This window comes from Mus musculus, chromosome 4 (assembly GCF_000001635.26).
Source record: "Mus musculus strain C57BL/6J chromosome 4, GRCm38.p6 C57BL/6J".
NCBI lineage: Eukaryota > Metazoa > Chordata > Mammalia > Rodentia > Muridae > Mus > Mus musculus.
This window is the reverse complement of record NC_000070.6, coordinates 92483785-92509693: the sequence shown is the minus strand read 5'-3', so window position 1 is coordinate 92509693 and position 25909 is coordinate 92483785. Positions and strand designations below refer to the sequence as shown.

Below are 25909 nucleotides of genomic sequence, written 5' to 3'. Positions count from 1 at the left end.
ACTGTGTCCCTGTTTAGTTTCTGTTTCCACGATCTGTCCTTTGAAGAAAGTGGTGTGTTGAAGTCTCCCACTATTATTGTGTGAGGTGCAATGTATGCTTTGAGCTTTACTAAAGTGTCTCTAATGAATGTGGCTGCCCTTGCATTTGGTGCGTAGATATTCAGAATTGAGAGTTCCTCTTGGAGGATTTAACCTTTGATGAGTATGAAGTGTCCCTCCTTGTCTTTTTTGATAACTTTGGGTTGGAAGTCGATTTTATCCGATATTAAAATGGCTACTCCAGCTTGTTTCTTCAGTCCATTTGCTTGGAAAATTGTTTTCCAGCCTTTCACTCTGAGGTAGTGTCTGTCTTTTTCCCTGAGATGGGTTTCCTGTAAGCAGCAGAATGTTGGGTCCTGTTTGTGTAGCCAGTCTGTTAGTCTATGTCTTTTTATTGGGGAATTGAGTCCATTGATATTAAGAGATATTAAGGAAAAGTAATTGTTGCTCCCTTTTATTTTTGTTGTTAGAGTTGGCATTCTGTTCTTGTGGCTGTCTTATTTTTGGTTTGTTGAATGATTACTTTCTTGGTTGTTCTAGGGCGTGATTTCCGTCCTTGTATTGCTTCTTTTCTGTTATTATCCTTTGAAGGGCTGGATTCGTGGAAAGATATTGTGTGAACTTGGTTTTGTCGTGGAATACTTTGGTTTCTCCGTCTATGGTAATTGAGAGTTTGGCCGGGTATAGTAGCCTGGGCTGGCATTTGTGTTCTCTTAGTGTCTGTATAACATCTGTCCAGGCTCTTCTGGCTTTCATAGTCTCTGGTGAAAAGTCTGGTGTAATTCTGATAGGCCTTCCTTTATATGTTACTTGACCTTTCTCCCTTACTGCTTTTAATATTCTATCTTTATTTAGTGCATTTGTTGTTCTGATTATTATGTGTCGGGAGGAATTTCTTTTCTGGTCCAGTCTATTTGGAGTTCTGTATGCTTCTTGTATGATCATGGGCATCTCTTTTTTTATGTTTGGGAAGTTTTCTTCTATTATTTTGTTGAAGATATTAGCTGGCCCTTTAAGTTGAAAATCTTCATTCTCATCAATTCCTATTATCCGTAGGTTTGGTCTTCTCATTGTGTCCTGGATTACCTGGATGTTTTGAGTTAGGATCCTTTTGCATTTTGTATTTTCTTTGACTGTTGTGTCGATGTTCTCTATGGAATCTTCTGCACCTGAGATTCTCTCTTCCATTTCTTGTATTCTGTTGCTGATGCTCGCATCTATGGTTCCAGATCTCTTTCCTAGGTTTTCTATCTCCAGCGTTGCCTCGCTTTGGGTTTTCTTTATTGTGTCTACTTCCCCTTTTAGTTCTAGTATGGTTTTGTTCATTTCCATCACCTGTTTGGCTGTGTTTTCCTGCTTTTCTTTAAGAGCCTGTAACTCTTTAGCAGTGCTCTCCTGTAAATCTTTAAGTGACTTATGAAAGTCCTTCTTGATGTCCTCTATCATCATCATGAGAAATGTTTTTAAATCTGGGTCTAGATTTTCGGTTGTGTTGGGGTGCCCAGGACTAGGTGGGGTGGGAGTGCTGCGTTCTGATGATGGTGAGTGGTCTTGATTTCTGTTAGTAGGATTCTTACGTTTGCCTTTCGCCATCTGGTAATCTCTGAAGCTAGCTGTTTTAGTTGTCACTGTTAAGAGCTTGTTCTTCAGGTGACTCTGTTAGCCTCTATGAGCAGACCTGGAGGGTAGCACTCTCCTTAGTTTCAGTGGGCAGAGTATTCTCTGCAGGCAAGCTCTCTTCTTGCAAGGCAGGTACCCAGATATCTGGTGTTCGAACCAGACTCCTGGCAGAAGTTGTGTTCCACTCACTAGAGGTCTTAGGATCACGTGTGGAATCCTGTGTGGGCCCTTGCGGGTGTCAGGCGACTCAGCTGGCAAGGTAGCCGGGGCTCGAGTGGAGTGGAAGGGGTTTGTGCCCCAGATCAAGCCCTGGTAGCCTGCTTCCCTATGTACCACAGTCTCAAGTTCCACGTGATTGGATTGGGGTAGGCGCTGTGTTCCACTCATCAGAGGTCTTAGGGTCCCGTGGGGAGTCCCGTGTGGACCCTTGCGGGTGTTGGGCAAGACTCTGCTGGCAAGGTAGCCCGGGGCTCGAGTCTCGAGTCGAGCGGAAGGGACTTGTGCCCCAGATCAGGCCCGGGTAGCCTGCTTCCCTATGTACCGCAGTCTCAAGTTCCGCGCGATTGGATTGGGGCAGGCACTGTGATCCACTCACCAGAGGTCTTAGGGTCCCATGGGGAGTCCTGTGTCCAGGGACAGTATTCTAATTAACAATATCAGAATTGAAAAGGGGGATATAACAACAGAATCTGAGGAAATCCGAAAACTCATGAGATCCTACTACAAAAGTCCATACTCAACAAAACTGGAAAACCTGGATGAAATGGACAATTTTATAAACAGATGCCAGGTATCTAAGTTAAATAAGAATCAAATTAACACTCTAAACAGTTTCATATCACCTAAAGAAATAGAAACAGTTATTAATAGTCTCCCAACAATAACAACAACAACAACAACAACAACAACAACAAAAAGGCAAGGACCAGTTGGGTTTAGTGCAGAGTTCTATTAAAAGACCTAATTCCAATACTCCTCAAACTTTTCCACAACATAGAAACAGACGGTACTCTACCCAACTCATTCTATGAAGCCACAATTACTCTGATACCTAAACCACACAAAGACCCAACAAAGAAAGAGTACTTCAGACCAATTTTCTTTATGAATATCAATGCAAAAATATTCAATAAAATACTCTCAAACAGAATCCAAGAAAACAACAAAATGATCAATCATGATCAAGTAAGCTTCTTCCCAGTGATGTAGGGGTGGTTCAATATATGGAATTCCATCAAAAACATCCATTATATAAATAAACTCAAGACCAAAACTATATGATCATCTCATTAGATACTGAGAAAGCATTTGACAAAAATCCAATACCCATTCATAATAAAAGTCTTAGAAAGATCAGGAATTCAAGGCCCATACTGAAACATAATAAAAGCAATATACAGCAAACCAGTAGCCAACATTAAACTAAATGGAGAGAAACTTAAAGTAATCCCACTAAAGTCATGGCCTAGACAAGGCTGCCCACTCTCCCCCTACCTATTCAACATAGTACTTGAAATCCTAGCCAGAGCAATCAGACAACAAAAAGGAGATCAAAGGAATACAAATTGGAAAGGAAGAAATTAAAATATCACTATTTGCAGATGATATGATAGTATACATAAATGACCCCCAAAAATCCACCAGAGAACTGCTAAACCTGATAAACAACTTCAGTGAAGGAGCTGCATACAAAATTAACTTAAACAAATCAGTGGCCTTTCTCTACACAAAGGATAAACAGGATGAGAAAGAAATTAGGGAAACAACACCCTTCACATTAGTCACAAATAATATAAAATATCTTGGTGTGACCCTAACTAAGGAAGTTAAAGATCTATATGATAAGAACTTCAAGTCTCTGAAGAAAGAATTCAAGAAAGATCTCAGAAGATAAAAAGATCTCCCATACTCATGGATTGTCAGGATTAATATAGTAAAAATGGCTATCTTGCTGTAAGCAACCTACAGGTTCAATGCAATCCCCATCAAAATTCCAACTCAATTCTTCACAGAGTTATAAAGGGCAACTTGCAAAATCATCTGGAATAACAAAAAACCTAGGATAGCAAAAACTATTCTCAACAATAAAAGAACCTCTGTTGAAATTACCATCCTTGACCTCAAGCTGTACTTCAGAGCAATTTTGAAAAAAAAAATTGCTTGGTACTGGTACATTAACAGACAGGTAGATGAATGGAATAGAATTGAAGACCCAGAAATGAACCCACACACCTATGGTCACTTGATCTTTGACAAAGGAGCTAAAATGATCCAGTGGGGGGTACGACAACATTTTCAGCAAATGGTGCTGGCACAACTGGCGGTTAGCTTGTATAAGAATGAGAATTTATCCATTTTTATCTCCTTGTACAAAGCTCAAGTCTAAGTGGATCAAGGAACTCCACATAAAGCCAAAGACACTGAAACTTCTAGAAGAGAAAGTAGAGAAGAGCCTCGAAGATATGAGCACAGAGGGAAAATTCCTGAACAGAACACCAGTGGCTTGTGCTGTAAGATCAAGAATCAACAAATGGGACCTCATAAAATTGTAATGGTTCTCTAAGGCAAAGGACACAGTCAATAAGACAAAATGACAAACAACTGATTGGGAGAAGTTCTTTACCAATCCTAAATTCAATAGGGGGCAAATATCCAATATAAATAAAGAACTCAAGTAGCTGGACTCCAGAAAACCAAATAACCCTACTGAAAATATGGGGTACAGAAGTAAACAAAGAAATCTCAACTGAGTAATACCAAATGGCTGAGAAGCACCTAAAAATGTGCAACATCCTTAATTATCATAAAAATCCAAATCAAAACAACCCTGAGATTACACCTCACACCAATCAGAATGCCTAAGATCAAAAACTCAGGTGACTTCAGATGCTGGCAAGGATGTAGAGAAAGAGGAACCCTCATCCATTGCTGGTGGGATTGCAAGCTGATACCACCACACTAGAAATCAGTTTGGTGGTCCCTCAGAAAATTGGAAATAGTTGTACCAGAAGATCCAGCATTACCACTCCTGGGCATATACGCAGAAGATGCACCAACTTGTAATAAGGACACATGGTCCACTATGTTCATAGCAGCCTCATTTATAATAGCCAGAAGCTGCAAAGAACCCAGATGTCCCTCAACAGAGGAATGGATACAGAAAATGTGCTACATTTACACAATGGAGTACTATGTAGCTACTAAAAACAATTAATTTATGAAATTCATAGAGAAATGGATGGATCTGGAGGATATCATCCTAAGTGAGGTAACCCAATCACAAAAGAACACACATGATATCCACTCACTGATAAATGGATATTAGCCCTGAAGCTCAGAATACCCAAGATACAATTTGCAAAGCACATAAACTCAAGAAGAAGGAATATCAAAGTGTGGATACTTCGATCTTTCTTAGAAGGGGGAACAAAATAGCCATGGAAGTAATTACAAAGATAAACTTTGGAGCAGAGACTGAAGGAATGACCATGCAGAGACTGTCCCACCTGGGGATCTATCCCATAAACAACCACCAATCCTAGACACTATTGAAGAAGCAAACAAGATTTTGCTGACAGGAGCCTGATATAGATGTCTCCTATATGAGAGGCTTTGCCAATGCCTGGCAAATACATAAGTTGGCTTACAGTCATCCATTGGACCGAGCACAGGGTCCCCAATGAAGGAGCTAGAGAAAGGACCCAAGGAGCTGAAGGGGTTTTCAGCCCCATAGGAGGAACAGCAATATGAACTAATCATACCCCCAGAGCTCCCTGGGACTAAATCACCAGTCAAAGAAAACACATGGTGGGATTCATGGCTCTAACTGAATATGTAGCAGAGGCTCACCTAGTCGGTCATCAATGGGATGAGAGGCCCTTGGTCCTTTGAATGTTCTATGCCTCAGTATAGGAGAATGCCAGGGCCAGGAAGCAGGAGTGTGTGTGTTGAGAAGCAGAGGTAGTGGGAGGGGATTGGGGATTTTCAGAGGGGTAACTAAGAAAGGGGATAATAACATTTGAAATGTAAATAAAAAATATATCAAAAAAATCTTCCAAAATACATTATCATGCTTTTAAAAGTTTTACCTCACTAAAATTTGTCAAGCGTGTTAAACTGGTATTTTAAAATTCTTTAATATATGAGGAACTCTTCATACTACACACACAAAAAAACATTATTTTGTGCAATATGGTTTTAAAATTTATCTTCATTCTATGTGCTTGGGTGTTTTGCCTACATATATGCTGTGTACCACACAGAGATATGGTGTCTACGGAACCAGTATAGAATGCAGGATCATCTGGAATTGAGTTAAAATTTTTATCAGCTGAAATGTGGATGCTGGTAATTAGAACCATGTCCTCTGGATGAATAATCATTCACCACAGCACCATAGCTCCATGGGAAAATATTTAATTTTAAGAAGGGAATCACACAAATTATACTGTATGGTAAAATATTTCTAAAGAGTTGGCTGTTTTTGTTATTATATGTCTTGTAAGGGTTCTTGTCATTAATTATAATAAAACCAAGAGTGTCTTAGACAGCATCTTTCTACAGTATCCACAATTGGATTCAATGCTAGTTGTAAGTCTAATGAGAGTGATAAATGTCATTAGGGAAAAAGCAGAGAACTTTGATCTTAAACAATAGTAGAACTTCACTGTTGAATAAAGTCTGAAAAAGTCCAGTAATATAAACTCCAATCTCCTTCTGCATTGATATGCAAAGCAAAAGCTAAGTTCAAACCAAAATAATTGCATAAACATCTGAGCATATACTGAGGATATGTGCCACGTCAAGCCCAATGAAGAATTGTTCTTATCCACATAATCAATGCTGTTTATAAATTTGAGGAACATCCTTAAGAATTTATAAAACATACCAGGTTTCATCCTGAGACACACAAAAGTATTTTATTAGTGTAAGTAACTATAAGTAATTAGTTTCATGCTTATAGTGATGAGTAAAAAAAAAAATCTCACCAGTAAGAGTGGACTATGTTAAGCCCTACTGAGCATACTTTATGGCACAGGTGATAAAGAATGACAGTGTTTCACTAGCCACCACACTCTTACCATTTCCAAGAAGGTTTTAAGACACTTTATGATGGGGATCTGTGTATAATATGGCTGACATAAATAAATTCAAATAAAATTTATGAGGCAAATCGACTAGCCAGAGGAATTTATTGTTATAATACTTTATATTCTATATTTTGAGTGTCCTGGCACCCAGAGCAAAACAAGAATTAATGAATAGGATAAGAATGCAAACTTGTTCTAGAGGGAAAAGGTGTTTCCCTTGATGTGAGGTTCTCTGAAGGGTATGCTCAAGGTCTTTCTAACTGGGAACATTAACTAATGTACAGAAACAATGTTCTAAGAATTGTTTTATAGTTGATGCAATAGCCACCTACACATGGCTGTTCATTGTGTCAATCCTCAATAAAATCCAAGGACATGACTTTGAAGAACATCACCTGATCCTATTACATTTTTATGTCTGGATTCAAACATCATTCTCCAATTTTTTTTGAAAGAGCCAAATGCAAGATCATTCCCCTTAAGATATAACTCAAAATAGTTCTCTCCACACAGAATTTACTAACCTGGGCTCATAGGTGCTCACAGAGACTGAATAGACAACTAGGGAGCTTGCATGTGACTGAATTAGGCTCACTGCATATATGTTCCATCTTCTTGTGAAACTTCTAAGAGTGTGGGCAAGGGCAAGACTCTTTTATCTTATTTTGAGATCTCATTATTCATAAAGGATTGCCCCATTCAGCCTTAATATAAGAGGAAGTGTCTAGTTTTACTGCAACTTGATATGCCATGTTTGGTTGATATCCTTGGGAGGTCAGCCTGCTAGTGAAGATAAACAGAGGAGTAATCTATAGAAGGGAGGCAGAGAGGAAGCTAGATGTTTCTGGGTGGAGAAGAGGGAGGGGAATAAAAAGTCAGAGTGTTAAAGAATAATAAAATTTTAAAAGATATATTAGAAATTTGATATTGCATAATTTTATATTATGACACGGTTGCATTCTTTATATGTAGAACACATGTAGAGTTTTAATACAGGATAACTACACGTACTGCAGTAGCACTTGCTGCATTTTCATGGCTCCATTTAGTAGGAAGGTGAATATAGAAATAATGGTAAAACATCAGATCCTGGTTAAGTTCATGAACAATGAAATGGATGACAGCATTTTTGGGTGGGGGCCAGTGCTGAGTAGGGAGGGCACCCACAGCAAGATCAGAGTGTTGTGGTCAATTTCATTAGCTAAAACAATAGTTCTTGGCATTCATATCAACTGGAAATTAAAAGAACTGTATGGAAGGGTGGTGGGAGGAGCAGTAAGAGAAAGAAGCAACCACTGCTTAACTAAGGTAAGTCTGAGTCTGCCTTCAAAAGCTTAAAGAGCAATTTAGTTAATATTTCACATTTCCAGGTCTGTCCTTTTGTAGAGTTTGCCTATGGAAACTCTAGTGATATTTGCTGGAAGTACCCTGTAGGAAGATCTGAGAAGCATTCAATTCCTGATAAAGATTGGCTGTACAGGAATATTTTTTTCTTCAGTTTTTGGCTGTTTACAAGCTTAGGCCACCCTGTGTTCTGTGTTCCATTTTGGCCTTCTCTGATTTATCCTGAAAATGTATGTAATTTTGTGAATCATATCATATATTGAAGCTTAAATAGGAAGCATTTAAAGTTTGTATTAAGTAAATATTCTATACAAAAATAAGTATATTGGTTGTATCAGTGAGTCCTGAGATGTGAGAGTGAAAAATTATAGCTAATTTGAGTGACCAGTTTAGAACCAAGATATGATCCTTCCTACATTCCTTGGTACAGTTTTACATTTTGTCTATGACAGAAGGTTACTACAAACAAGGAGTAAATTTCAAGCAATTGAATTGCGAATTGCAAGACGACTGTAGAGTATATACACACACACACACACAGAGAGAGAGAGAGAGAGAGAGAGAGAGAGAGAGAGAGAGAGAGAGAGAGAGAGAGAGAGAGAGAGAGATTTTGGTGTCATAAAGACCCAGTGGCAACACATTATATTATTGGACTTAGAAGATGATTATTTTCAGTCCATGTGAATGTTCAGGTAAACTGATAAGTAAGAGAAAGGAAACTTTTCAAGTTTCTGTAGTGAAACTGGTGCCATGTAGAGACCCTGGTGTGTGGCTACTCACAAAAATTGGCCTGATGCTATATTAAATTTGGCTTCCTGTGTGTGTTACCCATAATTTGTGATGAGGCAGGCAACACATTAAACAACTGAAAAATATAGAGACTTTCCCATCAAGATTAGCATGCAAGCATACCCTTCCTGTGGGTATCCTCCTCTTCCTTAGAATTATCAACATCTTAACAGCTAGGGTTAGGGGAAGCTAGGGTCAGGGCTTGTCCCTCCCTGGGTATGACTTCCAGGGTTCACCTTAGTGAGACAGATGAACTTTATTTGGGGGTGAACTAGGGCTCTGTAGGTCGTGGGGAGTGAGTAGGGATTTCCAGGGTGGGTGTACATTACCACCTAGGGCTGCGGTGCTGGAAACACCTCATTTACATTAAGAGGAATGCCAATAACATACTAGGCATGTTCTTATATGGAAAGAGGAAGTTGAACCTGTAATCTTGGCCCATGAGGTTTTTGAGGCTACAGGAGAAAAGAGCTGATTGATTATAACACAGCACCTAATTATCGTATGGTGAGAAAGGCAGAGAGGTCCTTATGTGTTGAATCACGCAGCCTTTGCAGGAACCTTTGTACAGGGCCATCCTCTAGCTAAGATCAGGCAGAGGAAAGGAAGCCCCACTGACAAAGTGAGTCCTGCATTTTGTGACGAGCACAGAGAGCTTATCCAGATATGATGGACTGCTATCTTAATAGCAGGGTCCTCCAACACTTCTCACACCTTCCCCCGAAAACATACACTTATCTTTCTCATACTCTCATTGCTACACTTCTGAGAAGACAGCATAATAACCCTATTCCAATTCTACTCTGATTTGATTTATAATATAGATGCATCACGAGTGATTTACTACATGTTTTTCTTCTCTTATTTCTACCATTCTCTGACAGGTGAAAGAGATGGAGTCTGTCAGCATGTAATATTTGAGAGGTCAGACTAAGACAGTGAAGAATTCATTCTTCTGGCAAATATATAACAAGACAGAATGGAATTTTCATTGTCCCTAGTAGACAGCTCTATAGTGCAACATATTAGACACTTTCAAAAGAGGTGTGGAAGAAATCAGATAGGTGGGGAAGAAAGCTTTTCCAAAAGAATAGGCATCTTACTATCAAGTATATAAAGAGAATAAAGTATGAAGGTTATTTTAGAGAAAACAAGTATAATGTAGATAATTAGTATTGGCCTTTCTCTATGGACATGGATATATTGTATATAAATAAAAATCAACATATTTACAGGCTTATGCATTAAAAAACTACATGACAAAAATAATGATAAGGGAGGCTCATGAGGGAGTCAGGATACAAATCAGACTTTTGAGAATCAGCTCGCTCCTAAATTCTGCTCCCGTCATTTTGAACATCATGACAAAAACAAATTTGTATTCCATTATAAGATCTGCAGAATACAAGGAAATTGCAAACCAAAGCAAGCATTCAAATAAACGCAGACATTTCTAAGAAAATATGAGTGAAAAGTTTCTTTAAAGTTGGACACCCTTTTGAAGGAATACAAGGCATGTTCTGAACTATATCTGAGATGTAACTGTAGCACAGCCGCATATTTTTCCAGCATCTGTCAAAGGACTAATCAGGTGGTATTAACCTGTGGTAGAGTGGATACTGCAGAAATTTTGATTTTTTTTTTTTTTTTTTTGAGAAAAGTTTCAAGTATTATCTTGGGAAGAAGTATTTTGGTTCATTGTGTCTTTTTTTTTTAAAATATTTTTATTAGGTATTTTCCTCATTTACATTTCCAATGCTATCCCAAAAGTCCCCCATACCCTCCCACCAACTCCCCTACCCACCCACTCCCACTTTTTGGCCCTGGCGTTCCCCTGTACTGGGGCATATACAGTTTGCGTGTCCAATGGGCCTCTCTTTCCAGTGATGGCCGACTAGGCCATCTTTTGATACATATGCAGCTAGAGTCAAGAGCTCCTGGGTACTGGTTAGTTCATAATGTTGTTGCACCTATAGGGTTGCAGATCCCTTTAGCTCCTTGGGTACTTTCTCTAGCTCCTCCATTGGGGGCCCTGAGATTCATCCAATAGCTGACTGTGAGCATCCACTTCTGTGTTTGCTAGGCCCCGGCATAGTCTCACAAGAGACAGCCAAATCTGGGTCCTTTCAGCAAAATCTTGGTAGTGTATGCAATGGTGTCAGCATTTGGAAGCTAATTATGGGATGGATCCCTGGATATGGCAGTCTCTAGATGGTCCATCCTTTCGTCAAAGCTCCAAACTTTGTCTCTGTAACTCCCTCCATGGGTGTTTTGTTCTCAATTGTAAGAAGGGGCAAAGTGTGCACACTTTGGTCTTCATTCTTCTCGAGTTTCATGCGTTTAGCAAATTGCATCTTATATCTTAGGTATCCTAAGTTTCTGGGCTAATATCCACTTATCAGTGAGTACATATCGTGTGAGTTCCTTCGTGAGTTGGTTACCTCACTCAGGATGATGCCCTCCAGGTCCATCCATTTGCCTAGGAATTTCATAAAATCATTTATTTTAATAGCTGATTAGTACTCCATTGTGTAAATGTACCACATTTTCTCTATTTATTCCTCTGTTGAGAGAGATCTGGGTTCTTTCCAGCTTCTGGATATTAGTGTAGCATCTATTAAAAGATAGAACAATTATGTCTGCCAGTGCAAAGAAAGTTGATTTGGTTCTAAACATGTATCATGTACCTAGGAAAAATGTTTCTTTCTCATTGAGTATCTCTGTAAATTTCTACATTATATTGTCAATGCATTAGTCTTGACACATTTCATATAATTTCATAGTAAGCATAACCTATTTGCTTTATAATCATAAGAGCATTTGTAGAGGTCCTTCAACAGTGAATATTTTTTCACCTATTCCTAGCCTCAATCTTGCTGAACTCCAGAACTTAAAGACCTTCTTAAGTCTCCTTTTTTTTTTTTTTTAGGCTTTTTTTTCTCTTCTTCTTCTTCTTCTTCTTCTTCTTCTTCTTCTTCTTCTTCTTCTTCTTCTTCTTCTTCTTCTTCTTCTTCTTCTTCTTTTTTAATTAGGTATTTTCCTCGTTTACATTTTCAATGCTATCCCAAAGGTCCCCCATACCCACCCCCCCCCCAATCCCCTACCCACCCACTCCCCCTTTTTGGCCCTGGCGTTCCCCTGTACTGGGACATATAAAGTTTGCAAGTCCAATGGGCCTCTCTTTGCAGTGATGGCCGACTAGGCCATCTTTTGATACATATGCAGCTAAAGACAAGAGCTCCAAGGTACTGGTTAGTTCATATTGTTGTTCTACCTATAGGGTTGCAGTTCCCTTTAGCTCCTCCATTGGGGGCCGTGTGACCCATCCAATAGCTGACTGTGATCATCCACTTCTGTGTTTGCTAGGCCCCGACAAAGTCTCACAAGAGACAGCTATATCTGGGTCCTTTCAGCAAAATCTTGCTAGTGTATGCAATGGTGTCAGCATTTGGAAGCTGATTATGCGATGGATCCCTGCATATGGCAATCACTAGATGGTCCATCTTTACACAATGGAATACTACTCATCCTGAGTGAGGTAACCCAATCACAAAGGAACTCACACAATATGTACTCACTGATAAGTGGATATTAGCCCAGAAACTTAGGATACCCAAGATATAAGATACAACTTGCCAAACGCATGAAATTCAAGAAGAACAAAGACCAAAATGTGGACACTTTACCCTTTCTTAGAAATGGGAACAAAACACCCATGGAAGGATTTACAGAGACAAAATTTGGAGCTGTGACAAAAGTTTCCTTTCTTTTACTCTATACAAAACACAGCTTGGCAACCATGGAACCTTTCTTTCCTAGTGAGTTAACCAATGATAGGAATAGGACAACATCAAGTACTCCCCATCTTAATAGAGAATCCCTCAGAACTATTGATGTGGTTTATAGTGATCCAACATTTGTCATTGACAGAGAAGGAGGCAATTTCAGAGACACCAGTGGAGGCCAGCAAAAGTCTGAGCTGCAGTGATAGGTATTATGTTTATTTGGACTAACAGAGCTCTTCGGTTTGATTTCACATACTGACATCCAGCGTTGCTTTCAGTTCTCCATCATGGGAGTAAGCAATGGACTGCAGGAATGCATTGAGCAGCAGATGAGCACTACAGGTCCTCTTCCTAGGGGAATATAGTAACTTGTGCCACACAGGAAGAGAGGAAGAAGGGCCAGTAGATAATGACAAAGAAAATGGTCTTCAAGGAAAGGTAGGGCATGCTGGATAATTATTTTCTCCTCCTAACAGCGTTCTGTGTTTGTGATTTTAATTTCTTTCAATTGTATAAGCACTTAGAATGTGGTTTTAAACACATGAATATTTAATGAATATTACCTAAAGAATCATGCCGTGTTTTGTATTTTGTTTACTTTGTAATTGGTTACTTTGTTCTTCATCCTTAAGTATTACTCTAAGGTATACCTTTGTACAACATACTTACTGATGTTAGAGAAGACACTTTAAGAACTAGGTTGGAGCTATGATTAGCAATACTATAGTTTCCATGAACACGTTTACTCTTACCATTTACCATTCATTAAGCATATGATATGACAGAAATACTAGAATAGAAAACATATGTATATTAAAATTAACTTACTAGCCCTCCATTGCTTTCCAAAACAGTTTACCAACTTACTTCATAGGTTGATCAGTCTTAATTATTGACTTGACTGGATTTAGGCTCACCATGAAATTGTTGATTTGGGTTTTGCAGAATGACTTTTGTAACTACATTGTAAACATACACCATACACATTTTTTAATGATTAAAAACAAACTCCATTTTCCTCGATGCAAACTACATAGGCATTTTCAGAAACATTCTTATTTCACATTCAATGACTAGACATCAAATTTTATTATTTTTTTTCTAATAAAACTGGAGAAAAATCATTGTCATTTCTGTTTTACTTTACATAAAGCTATAATAATGTTGAGAGAGTTTATAAATCATCTAATTGCATTGTGACTGACAACAGTTTCTTTGTCCAGCAATGGGAAAAAAATCTAAGAGGAACCCTTTCTAACAGGGCTTGATCGATCCATACCTGGACACTGGAGCATGGGTGTACAAGCCCCACATTGATTAGCTCAGCTTGGGGCAACAGAACAGGCCTGACTTGCAGCTCTGCCTCCTTTATTCTCAGCATCTGCTGGTTTCCTGGACAAGAACTCTGATGATTTCCCTTTTGTTGCATTGTTTTCTGTGAGGTCAGCCAAACCATCCTGCTGTCACAATCTCTATTGGAACCCTAGGACCAAAAAAGAGAACTAGACATCTTTGAACATGGAGGCTGTGTGTTTACAGAAGCACCACACTGTTGACTGGTGGACTGATTTACTACACGGATGAGAAAGTGGTGTATAGGAAAAAGTGATTTGAAGGGAAGGTATTTTTCTATTGGCAAGTCCCGAGGACACTTACATACCCTCTTCACACAGTGCTTGTGAACTCAGTAAATTGAAAAGAAATTTCTGGATTCTTCGACATATTTTTTTTCTTTAGCTCCTAGTGTTTCTATCTAAGAATAAAATGATTAGAGCATTTTCACACTGTATGGTCCTGAAGACCTTTCCCTACTTATCTAATTATTTGGAGCTTTTAAATTGGCACACGCTGAAGGAATAAGAAGCTTATGTCTGGCTTCTATACCCCTGCCCTTCATTAGTATATTATTTCCTCTGAAGCCATAGAAATCATGAATTTCCTAACCTGGTAAATGACTTGGTTCAACTTATTAAGAATACAAAATCTAGAAGTATAAAATTGTTCAGAGTTAATTTTGAGTAATTCCTGATTTAATAATGATTTAAATGATATTAAATGTTTGACTGCTTGGGTGACAGCAATATTGACACTGTTGCATTTTCTAAGTCACAGGATGAGCTAAATTTACATGGTTTGATTCATTCTCGAGTTTTCACAGAAATTCCCTTTTAAAAGATTCTGTTTCCACAAACTTTATAGCTCATTCCTTCATTCATCAAGCTTGTATTATGCATATTTAAACACGTGCATATGTATTTCTTTCCTTGCTCACTTCATGGACCTCTAGCTGCATTATAGTGATATCTCTGTCTTCTCTGTACATGTACCCTCCACCTCGTCTCTCTTCTGTAACTATTACCCAGATGGAGGACCCAGAGTCATGACTTTTGTACTAAAAACATAAGCAAACCACCACAAGAGAAGGAGCATGTATTTGTTGGTGGTTCTAAGATTTTTCTCATGGAAGAAGGTAATGGTTTTTGTATTATGAAGAACACATAAAGACTGAGTAGACTCACGATGATCCTTCACAGTTTTAATAATGTTGAATTCAGATTGTCCTGCTTACCAGAGGAAGACAAAGGCAAAGAGGAGACAGATATAAAATGGGAAAGGCACATAGACCTTAGCCATATTTTTTTCTAACTTTAGAATTCTCCAAGGACTGATCATTTTGATGTTGGTATTCTGAATGTAGAAGGCATGGTGTTTTAGAATTTTCTGCCAAGTCTGATGTCATCTAACTGTCCAATGTAAACTATATGGAAAGAACAATGAACAGACAAGACGGATCAGGATACTTATGCTGACTATCCTCATGAGAGAGAGAAAGAGACAGACAGACAGACAGACAGACAGACAGATAGACAGACAGACAGAGAGACAGAGATTCTATGAAAATTGTCAGGTGTGGGATATTCACCCCAGAAACAGAAGAAGGCAATTATATGAGACTGAGGACCAGGTAACCAGCCATGTGGCATGACAGAGTAAAATATATGGATAATTAAGATATGAGCTAGTTAGGGAATAGTGGCAAAGCCATTAGCCTCAGCATTTATTCACATACAAGAATTCTCAGAGTCAATATTTCTGGGAACAAATTGAGCAGGTGGAAAAACATGAAGTTACAGAGAGATTTTACTACAAACCTCAAAATTCTAGAGAAAGAATTTGAATCATGTCTAGACAAAAGGAGATGAGGATGAAATAAAATGTTACTTACTGTGAAGAACAAAGAGATTCTTGCTTTCAAAGGCTTAGTGTTCCTTTTCCAGAATGGAACTTTAAATTTGCATGACAACATCTGTAATTGGAAGCCTAACTTGCAAATAAGAGCTGCCTTCCAGCTTAATGTCCATGAAAACCAAATTCAATCTGTGGAAAGAAAACTCAGTGGAGATGTCTTAAAATGTATACAAGCGTGTTAGTGTTACAAAACTTTTGTGCATGGTTTGTAAAATATTCATGAAAAGAAAGTAATTCATGCTAAGTTGATTGCAAAGTTATGAGTAGTTTCCACAGTGAACCACGGACTGTTTTAGTTGGGAAAAAATGAAAAAGAATAAATTTCTGTACCTTTGGTTAGTAGGAGACAAAGAAAGTAATGGTTTAAGCCTAAGGGTGAGGTGAAGTGTTGGACAGAGGACTACAGCGCTCCTGACTTCAGACTAGCAGGTATCTCCTCATGTTACTAGGACAGGTGCCAAGGCAAATTGCTATGCTGAGTGGAACCTAAGGCCTGGACAGTTTTACCCAGTGCTCTCCTTAAAATCATTTTGCCACTTTTTTTTTTTTTTTTTTTTTTTGGAGTAAACTACTGAATATAACTCTTTACTTCCTGAAAGATACTTGTGGGAATTGTTGTATGGCTTAATGGAAGAAAAGGGCTCATTTGAGAATTAGAGTTTTCTAGACTATCCTAGACTAGCCTTGACTCCAAGATATCTGACAGATTAAGTCTGACCTCATGTACATATAAACAAAAAGAAAGGTACCAGTGGAAGTCAAGAAAGGTGTTTGTTTTATAACTAAATCAGGGAGATAAGGGGATTAGTGTCTTCAGCCTCTCTTCAGAAGTATAGGCATGAGCTCTACCAATGCTAAAACTCTTGCTCTGTGTTTAACTAATTAAAATAAATCCAGGAAGGAAATTCTGCTACCCACCCCAATGGTCTACTTTCCCGAGTAAAAGACACACACACACACACCACCTTTATGTATTAATATTCCTTAAACAACACAGTAGCTGGGCTACTTTCTAAACTCCACTCGACTAATCCACCACCTTCCAGCAATCCTGTGGTATTACTTACTAAACTCTATTCTTTCTTGGTTGCTCTGGACCCAGAGGGCTGACAAACTGAGCTTCACTCTGGGCCACGTTCTCCTGACTCCTTCACAAGGCAACCATGCCTCTCTGTCCTGTACTATTCTCAGGCATGTCATCCCATCTCTCCTCCATACTCTACACTACTCTGGATCTGGGTCTCCCTCCTTTCTCCTCTTTCCAGGTCCCATCCCCAAACCCATTTCTGTCTGTCCTTCTAGCTATTGGCTGTTGGCATTTTTATTTACCAATCAGAATCAACTGGGGGTAGGTTACCAAAAGCTACATGCAAACATTCATGTAAGTATTTGTGTGGGGACACAAATTAACATTAGAACATAAGTAGCATTAAGCCAAATCCATTAGAGCTCTCATCTCAAAGGGAATAAAATTTTATTCTAGAGCTATTTTTTACAGATCATATTGTAACCATTAGGCCTTCTCTATGTCCTCATTTCTTCCTGAATAATGACAAGAAAGCTTATCTGTTTATGAATTTCTTCCTAACTCTTAGCCTACACTTTTTCCCAAGCAGCAGATAAAACAATCACCCCATTTATAGTAGTTTACATACTGAAACATGGCTGATTACTTCTCCTTAGTTTCATATGTCCAACTTCCGCTGTGTCTCAGTGGTGAAACTCTCACCCCCAATTCTTTCCCAGAGTTCCATTCTCTCTCTATATTGAATGTCCTTACTTCTATTGTATCTTTTCCGATAGGTCATAGGATTTTTATTGGTCTGTACATCAGAGAGGAATTTACAGCAGGATGGGGAGTCCTTTGTATATACCCAATGACACTCTTAACTTATGAGTTGGTGGCACCAATGGATCTGCTAGGTCAATAGATTCAAAAAGTTTTAGTCACTAGATAGTAGTCTGAAACAGGAGTGGACATTGAATGGCTAGCCCTGCGGATTAAATTTATGACAAGATAAGGTTATAAGAGGGTATTCTATGCCTCCAGTGTCTCAAACTCTTGACAGTATTGAACTTCTAATCAGTTAACCAGTCTCTGCAGATACTGCTTACTTTCAATAGTTTTCACTCACAGCCACTATGTTAAGATCCAAATGGTACAACCACTGTGGAAATTAGTCTGGTGGTTCCTCAGAAAATTGAACATAGTAGTACCTGAGGACTCAACTATAATATTCCTGGGCATAACCCAAAAGATGGTCCAACATATAACAAGGACACATGTTCCACTATGTTCATAGCAGCCTTATTTATAATAGCCAGAAACTCAAAAGAACCCAGATGTCCCTCAACTGAGGAATGGATACAGAAAATGGAGTACTACTCCATTTACACAGTGGAGCACTACTCAGCTATTCAAAACAATGACTTCATGAAATTCACAGGCAAATGGATGGAACTAGAAAATATCATGTTGAGTAAGGTAATCTACACCCAAAAGGATATACATAGTATGTTCTCACTGATAAGTATATATTAGCCCCAAAGGTCAGAATACTCATGATTCAACTCAAAGATCACATAAAACTCAAGAAGAAGGAAGACCAAATTGTAGAGGCTTCAGTCCTTTTCAGAAAGGGAAATATAATAATAACAGGAGGTAGAGGGTGGAAGGGATTTGGGAGGAATAAAGGAAGTAGAGGATAAAAAAGGGGAAGGATTAGGTATGGGAGGAGATGGGGATGATAGAGTCAGGAAATTGAGCAGAGGTATGTGGCGATGGGGGCTGAGGAACTGGAGATAGCCACTAGAAAGTCCCAGATGCCAGGAAAGCAAAAAGCTCCCAGGACACAACTGGGATGACAATACCTGAAATTCCCAACAAAGGGGAGGGAAAACATGTAGAGACCATATTCAGAGTTTAGACAAGGCCCCTGGATGAGGGATGAGGCTACCTGCTAACCTCCAAATTTTTAACTTAGAATTGCTCCTGTCTAAAGGAAATATGGGAACAAAGTATGGATCAGAGACTGAAGAAAAGTCAGTCTAGAGAAATGGGGATCCATCCCATATACAGACAACAATCCCAAACACTATTGCTAATGCCAAAAACTGCTTGCTGACAGTAACCTGCTATAGCTGTCTCCTGAGAGCTCTGCCAGAGCCTGTAAAAAACAGAGGTTGAAGCTAGTAGCCAACCATTAGGCTGAGCAAAGACATCCCAAAAAGAGGAGTTAGGGAGAGGACTAAAGGAGTTGAAGAGGTTTGCAATCCCATAGGAAGAACAACAATATCAACCAACCAGACCCCGAGAACTTCCAGGGACTAAACCACAAACCAAAGAGTAAACAGTGTAAGGGAATGCCAGGGTGGTGAGGTGGTGAGAGTGGGTGGGTGAGTGGACAAGCACTCTCATAGAAGCAGGAGGATGGGGGATGAAATAGGGAGTGTGCGGAGGGGAAATGGGAGACTGGATAACGTTTGAAATGTAAATAAATAAAATATCAAAAAAAAAAAGATCAGAATCGAGAGATGTGTGGACTGTGGAGCTGCATTATTGCATCATTAATAATCTTGATTATATTATGATCTCCTTGAAATATATAAAATTATTCAAACAAGCAGTATTACCTAACCAGAAAGGTGGTATCTTAGGGGCAGTATTAACTGGACTCACAAGATCTCTATCCTTCTTTAAAATACAACGTGAATGCAGAGGCAAGGAGATGAGTATAAACAAAGGCAAAGATGTCAAGATTTGTATTTTGGCTTTTGTTTAATCACTGATCATTTTCAGGTGCAAATGAAGAGTCACTTTTTGTAGCAAAAGCAGCTTCTAGTTCCTCATTACACTCATGTTGTGCATTTTAAGAGGTATTCATAGTCTATGTTTACCGACTCTTTATGCATATTAAAGTTTCTTCTCTGCCAGGACATAAATAATATTCAAATAAGACTACCATAGTCAAGATAAATTAATTCCCAAACAAAGGAGGGGATTAGAGAAGATGAGGGAATGAAAACAGCAGAAAAGACATTATTATGAAAAAATGTAGAGTAACTGACCAGACAGGCAAAGCTCAAGGGACTTCCTGCCTCTTGTCTTTTGTTATGACGAATGATGGTTGAATAGCTTTGTAGAAAATACTGAGAAATATCAGAGAAATTGATTCACAAGTGAAATTGCCCATCTAATCTCCTAGGTCATTTTATTTGCTTATTTTTGTTGTGTTGTGCCAGTCTATTTTGTGAACCTAATATATCAACTTAGAAAATTATTTTTTAATTGGACTGTAGGCAAGTCTGTAGGATATTTTTTGACTAGTGTTTGATTTGGGAAGGATTTGTCCACTATGTGTGAAGTCATCCCTAGGAAAGTGGTCTTAGGTTATAGTGGAAAGCAAAACAAGTAAGCCACTAGAAGAAGGCCAGTAAGTAGTGTTTGTCCATAGTTCCTGCCTTTGTTACTATTGTAGTTCCTACACTAACTTCACTCAATGAGAGACTGTGATATGGCTATGTAAATAAAAGAACCCTCTTTTGTGTTTTTTATAATGTTTCATCACAGCAAACTAAGCCAAACTAGGACACTTTTTTTTTTCCTGTAAGGAGTATAAAATGCGTTCAGAGTAAAAAGCTCTAGGAATATCCTCCAGGATCTATCTCCACATACTCAGATACTGCTGCCAGATTCTATTCTACATAGCACTGTTATCTAGCTCTGGTATTGTAGCTTGATTATTCCTCTTGTTGTGGAATTAAAATTTTCTGAAAAATTCTTTTCTATGTGATTATGCTGAAATGTTAACTTTTTATATAAATCAAGAATATATTCCTTTACTTCATTTTTTTCTGTTCGATGTGGGTATGCTATCATATTTTCTTGAGCTATTCTAATATTTCAGTCATTTTCATTACTCCTTTTGGAGTTGATATACAATGTTCATGCTAGTAGCATTCACACAGATGTATATTTGAGATATTTGTATGCATTTACTCTTCAATGAAACTCATGTAACTGTCTGATGACCTGCTCTTCCCAGATGTTCACCACGTTGTTTCCTCTCTATTTATGAAACTTCTGTTCATTCTTCAACCTTTCATTGTAGTCTGAAAATTAAAAAATGTCCTTTTGAAAATCCTGTTTGTACTCTAACTATGAAGTAATCTGTTTCCTTTGTCAACCCTTAAACAGGAAAAACGAATGAACAGAGCATCACATCACGATACAATTGCAACAACTGAACCTGCCTGGCTCATAGTCAGAGTGAACATTGTTAGGTGATTGTGAAATAATATCTCTAGCCTTGAGAAATTTATATTATGAAATGGTTTCCTTATCAGAGAGGTTAATGAAGATGTCAGCAAATGAGATGAGCTTTGCCAAACGTGGTCATTTTCAATCCTACATAACTCAGAAAGTGCCAATCATGATGTTAATCTTATCAGCACCTTAGAAGGAAGGCTCAGATATGAACATGTTTTGTGCTCTATTAGAAAACATTGAAAAGATAGTTATTCACAAAATCCATATAATCTATATAACAGGAAAAACACCTCTTTTTAAAAATATTATATAATTCAATACAAAGATGTATATGCATGGGGCCAGAAATAATTTTGAATCACAAATTTAGGTTGTGACATATTTGAAACATGCTTCAACTATCCTGACACAGTCAACAGCTGAATGAGTAAAGTTTAGTAACTAACAAAATCACAGAACACACATACACACACACACACACACACACACACACACACACAAGCAAATTTTGGTATCGCTTGACTAGTTCAATGGCTGGGCCTTTTTTTTTTTTCAATTTTTTTCTATTTTTTATTAGATATTTTCTTCATTTACATTTCAAATGCTACCCTGAAAGTCCCCTATAACCTCCCTTTGCCCTGCTCCACTACCCACCCACTTCTACTTCTTGGCCCTGGCATTCCCCTGTATTAGAGCATATGAAGTTTGCAATACCAAAACGCCTCTCTTCCCAATGATGGCTGACTAGGCCAACTTTTGCTACATGTGCAGCTAGAGGCACGAGCTCTGGGGGGTACTGGTTAGTTCATATTGTAGTTCCACCTATAGAGCTACAGACCCCTTCAGCTCCTTCGGTACTTTCTCTAGCTCCTCCATTGGGGGCCCTGTGTTCCATCCAATAGAAGACTGTGAGCATCCACTTCTGTATTTGCCAGGCACTGGCCTAACCTCACACAAGACAGCTATATCAGGGTCTTTTCAGCAAAATCTTGCTGGCATATGCAATAGTGTCTGCATTTGATGGCTGATTATGAGATGGATGCCCGGGTGGGGTAGTTTCTGGATGGTCCATCCTTTCATCTTAGCTCCAAACTTTGTCTCTGTAACTTTTGTTCCCTATTCTAAGGAGGAATGAAGTATCCACAAGTTGGTCTTCCTTCTTCTTGATTTTCTTGTGTTTTGCAAATTGTATCTTGGGTAGTCTAAGTTTCTGGGCTAATATCCACTTATCAGTGAGTGCATACCAAGTGACTTCTTTTGTTATTGGGTTACCTCACTCAGGATGATATCCTCCAGATACATCCATTTGTCCAAGAATTTCATAAATTCATTGTTTTTAATAGCTGAGTAGTACTCCGTTTTTTAAATGTTATCACATTTCTGTATCCATTCCTCTGCTGAGGGGCATCTGAGTTCTTTCCAGCTTAATCCTCCCTCTTGCTACCAAACATTTTCCCTTCCGATTTCCCTGAGTCAATTTGCTAATTCAACATTTCATCTCTACTACCCCAGACCTAATTCCTCTAGGAATTAGAAGTAAACCCCTAAAGCCACTTCCCTGCATTCTTATAGGCCAGGAGGCCTTTAAATTTCATCTTTCTACTTCCCCATCATGGTGATTCATCTCTCTCCTGGCCCCTCTCCTGTGCAATATAAGTCTTGCCTGTTTTCTGCCCATCCATTGGATCTATGCCAATTTTTTATTATCAATTAAAACCAGCTGGGGACAGGGACCCTCAGATTTGAAAGTGTGGCTTTTTGGGAGCCCTTATAAAATAAACCATTAGAATCAATTCCCAACAGCATGTGTGTGTGTGTGTGTGTGTGTGTGTGTGTGTGTGTGTGTGTATACATATGTGTGTATATGCATGTGAACTCCAGAAACTCATATCAAATAGCTTATTTCATTGTTCTTCTAGTTTTTGCTTGTGTTTTATTTGGGGCAGCATCCATTACTAAACTTGGAGGTAAACAATTATCAATACTCTCTGGCAGCAAATCTCTGAGATACCTTATCTCTGCCTCTCTTCTGCTTGGATTACAGGCATGTGTCATCTGTGGCTGCCTTTACATGTGTACTGAGAATGCAGAGTTGGGTATTCATGCTGTCATGACAAGTACTTTGTTGACAGGCACAACTACTCAGCTCATCTATTTAAATTTTAATACATGAATCTATTTAACAATTTCATTGTGAAATTATTTATCATTTAATTTAACTTTGGGAAAGGCAGCCATATAAACTCAGCGTGCTATTGCTTCTTAGCTATGGTCAATGGGTCTGTTACCACACTATCTCATAAGTAGAGCCAATGTTTTCATTAAAAATTTTATTGGGAAACTAGACTATCATCTTACTTTAATTAGCATTCTCCTAAACTTTGGCACAGGATACAGTTACCTAGAACTTGGAGGAAATAATTCTTGGACCCTGTACTCATAATACTTGAACCAATAGATGTTCTATGTGGACCAAGGCCTGTGTGTGATTGTATACCCATACATAGGGTCTAGTTGAATACATAATATTTGCATATTTCTCAGGTTCATTATGCTATCCCTGACAAGATGTTACTAATAATTAAAAGACAGCTCTGTGCTTATTTGTGAATATAATATTCATATACTGTCTTAGTTTGTGTTTTTTTGTTCTGAAGAGACACTGTAATCAAAGCAACTCTTGTAAAGGGCAATATTTAATTAGGGATATCTTACAGGTTAGAGATTCAGTCCATTATCATCAAGGTGGGAGCTTTGCAGCACCCAGGCAGTCATGGCACAGAAAAGCTGAGAGCTCTACATTTTGGTCCAAAGGCAAACAGAAGAAGACAGTCTTTCAAGCAGCTATGTGGAGGATCACAAAACCCATCCCCACAATGACACACTTCCTCCAATAAGGCCATACCTACTCTAACAAGGCTACATCTTCTAGTAATGGCACTTCCTGGGCCAGACTTATAACTATGGATACACATGAATCCTGTTTTCCTTGTTTTTCTGATTCCTAATCCTAGTTATCCATAATATAATTCCTGATTAGCTGATTTGAAACATAAATCCTCATTCTAGATTCTGCTAAAAAACAAAGAAACAAAAAACAACTTGACTAATAGAAACATGTTTATAAAGAAACTGACACTCCATAAAGTTTCTTATCAAAACAGAGTTTAATGATTGCCTATGAGTTATTCCTTATAAACAAAAGGCACTCAAGAATTGCTTTATAAAGGATGAAAATACAAAGCAGAGTAGAAAGTTGAAAGCTGAAAAGATCTTTAAATAAGAGAAATATTTTAATAAACATCAGAAAAAAGAAATAAGACTTTATCTTCAGTAAGTAAAAGAGATTGTGAGATTTGTATCCATGAAACAATGAAAGAAAAGCAAATAGAATAAACAGAGTAAACTGTCACATGATTCCTGAAATTTTGGGTTCTACAATTGTGGGTTAAAATGGTGTCTTGTGTCAGGTCCCCCACAAGGCTAGGGCTGCTTGTGGAGGGTGATACCGGAAGTTTGACTGTGTGTACCCTATGCCACAGCTGGGCAGGTTTCTGGCTGAGAAGCTGCAGAACCAAACTCTGGGAGTGGGGAGGGACAGTCTGAGGTCCCAGTGAGTCCTGGGTTCCTGGGCCATAAGAAGGCCATGGACAGCAGATTCTTACTCTTGGGCACCACAGATATGTCTGGGTGCTGTGGAAGATCTGAGAACAGAGTGAGGACCCTCTGGTGGACTCTAACCTTGAGCTGAAGAGCAGGAGAGGAGAGCTCCAGCTGGTTCTCCTGGGGAGGAAAGTGTCTCTGGCTTGCTCTGTGGTTGGCTTGGCTTGGTGGCAACCATGTCTGAGAGCTCATGTTAGATGTGGCTCCTTAGAGGAAGACCTGCTCCATTGCTTCAGCACAGCGGATCCTGATGAGAAGAGACAGTCCAAGGTTTTAAGGCATTTATTGTCATGGGGGAGAGTTGTAATAGTGAAACCTCACCCTATTTTCTCAGGTGGGCCTGATGTTAAATACCTTATGCATGGAGGAGTGTCTGGGAAGGGGAGCTAAATGGATAGTAGAGGTAGAGAAAGGCAGAGAGAGGGAGAGAGTGGAGAAGCAGAGGCAGGTCATGACCAGGTGGAAAGGGGGAGGAGGGAATGCAGAGAGGGGGGGAGCAAGAGAGCAAGAGAGCAAGAGAGAAAGAGGCAAGAGTAAGAGAGGGAGGAGGGGCAAGCAAACCCTTTTATAGTGGGCCAGGCCTACCTGGCTGTTGCCTAGTAACTGTGGGGAGGAGCATACCTGGCTGTTGCCAGCTAACTGTAGGAGTGGAGTCCAGACAGAATCCCAGGGGCTTGGGGCATTGCCCCACATAACTGATGGCCACCGAATTATGGAGAGCTGAGGCCTCATGTCGGGACCCTGGTGTCTAGGAGCATGGCAGACAAACTTCTTCTGATCCTTGCAGGAACACCTGCTGGGTCTCCAGGTTTAAAACTAGCTGGACCAGAAAACAGGCTGCCTTTAACAGTTCCACATACAATGATTTAAAGGACTGATTCTGTCTGTTTGAAGTTAGCAGGAATTTCAGAATCATTTAAGAAATGAGCCTTAAGGAGAATTGAGCTATTTACTCCACATGTATTTTCATATAGGCAGTGAGATGATGGAGCTCACTCAGCCTATGTGCCTTTTAGAACAGAGCAAGTTAAATACTAAAGAAAACCCAAACATGCTCTGAA

General features: G+C 38.9%; 1 long non-coding RNA gene across 2 annotated transcripts in view; it reads right to left on the bottom strand.

The window, feature by feature from the left end:
- Gm12637 overlaps positions 1 to 25081 on the bottom strand; it is a 64214-nt gene extending 39133 nt beyond the window's left edge. For both annotated transcript variants that reach the window (XR_001784542.1, XR_001784541.1), the window contains exons 1-2: positions 24927 to 25081; positions 13947 to 14150 (exon numbers count right to left, since the gene is read on the bottom strand). This is a non-coding gene — a long non-coding RNA (predicted gene 12637). The remainder of the gene's footprint in view (positions 1 to 13946; positions 14151 to 24926) is intronic.
- Positions 25082 to 25909: the final 828 nt, after the last annotated feature.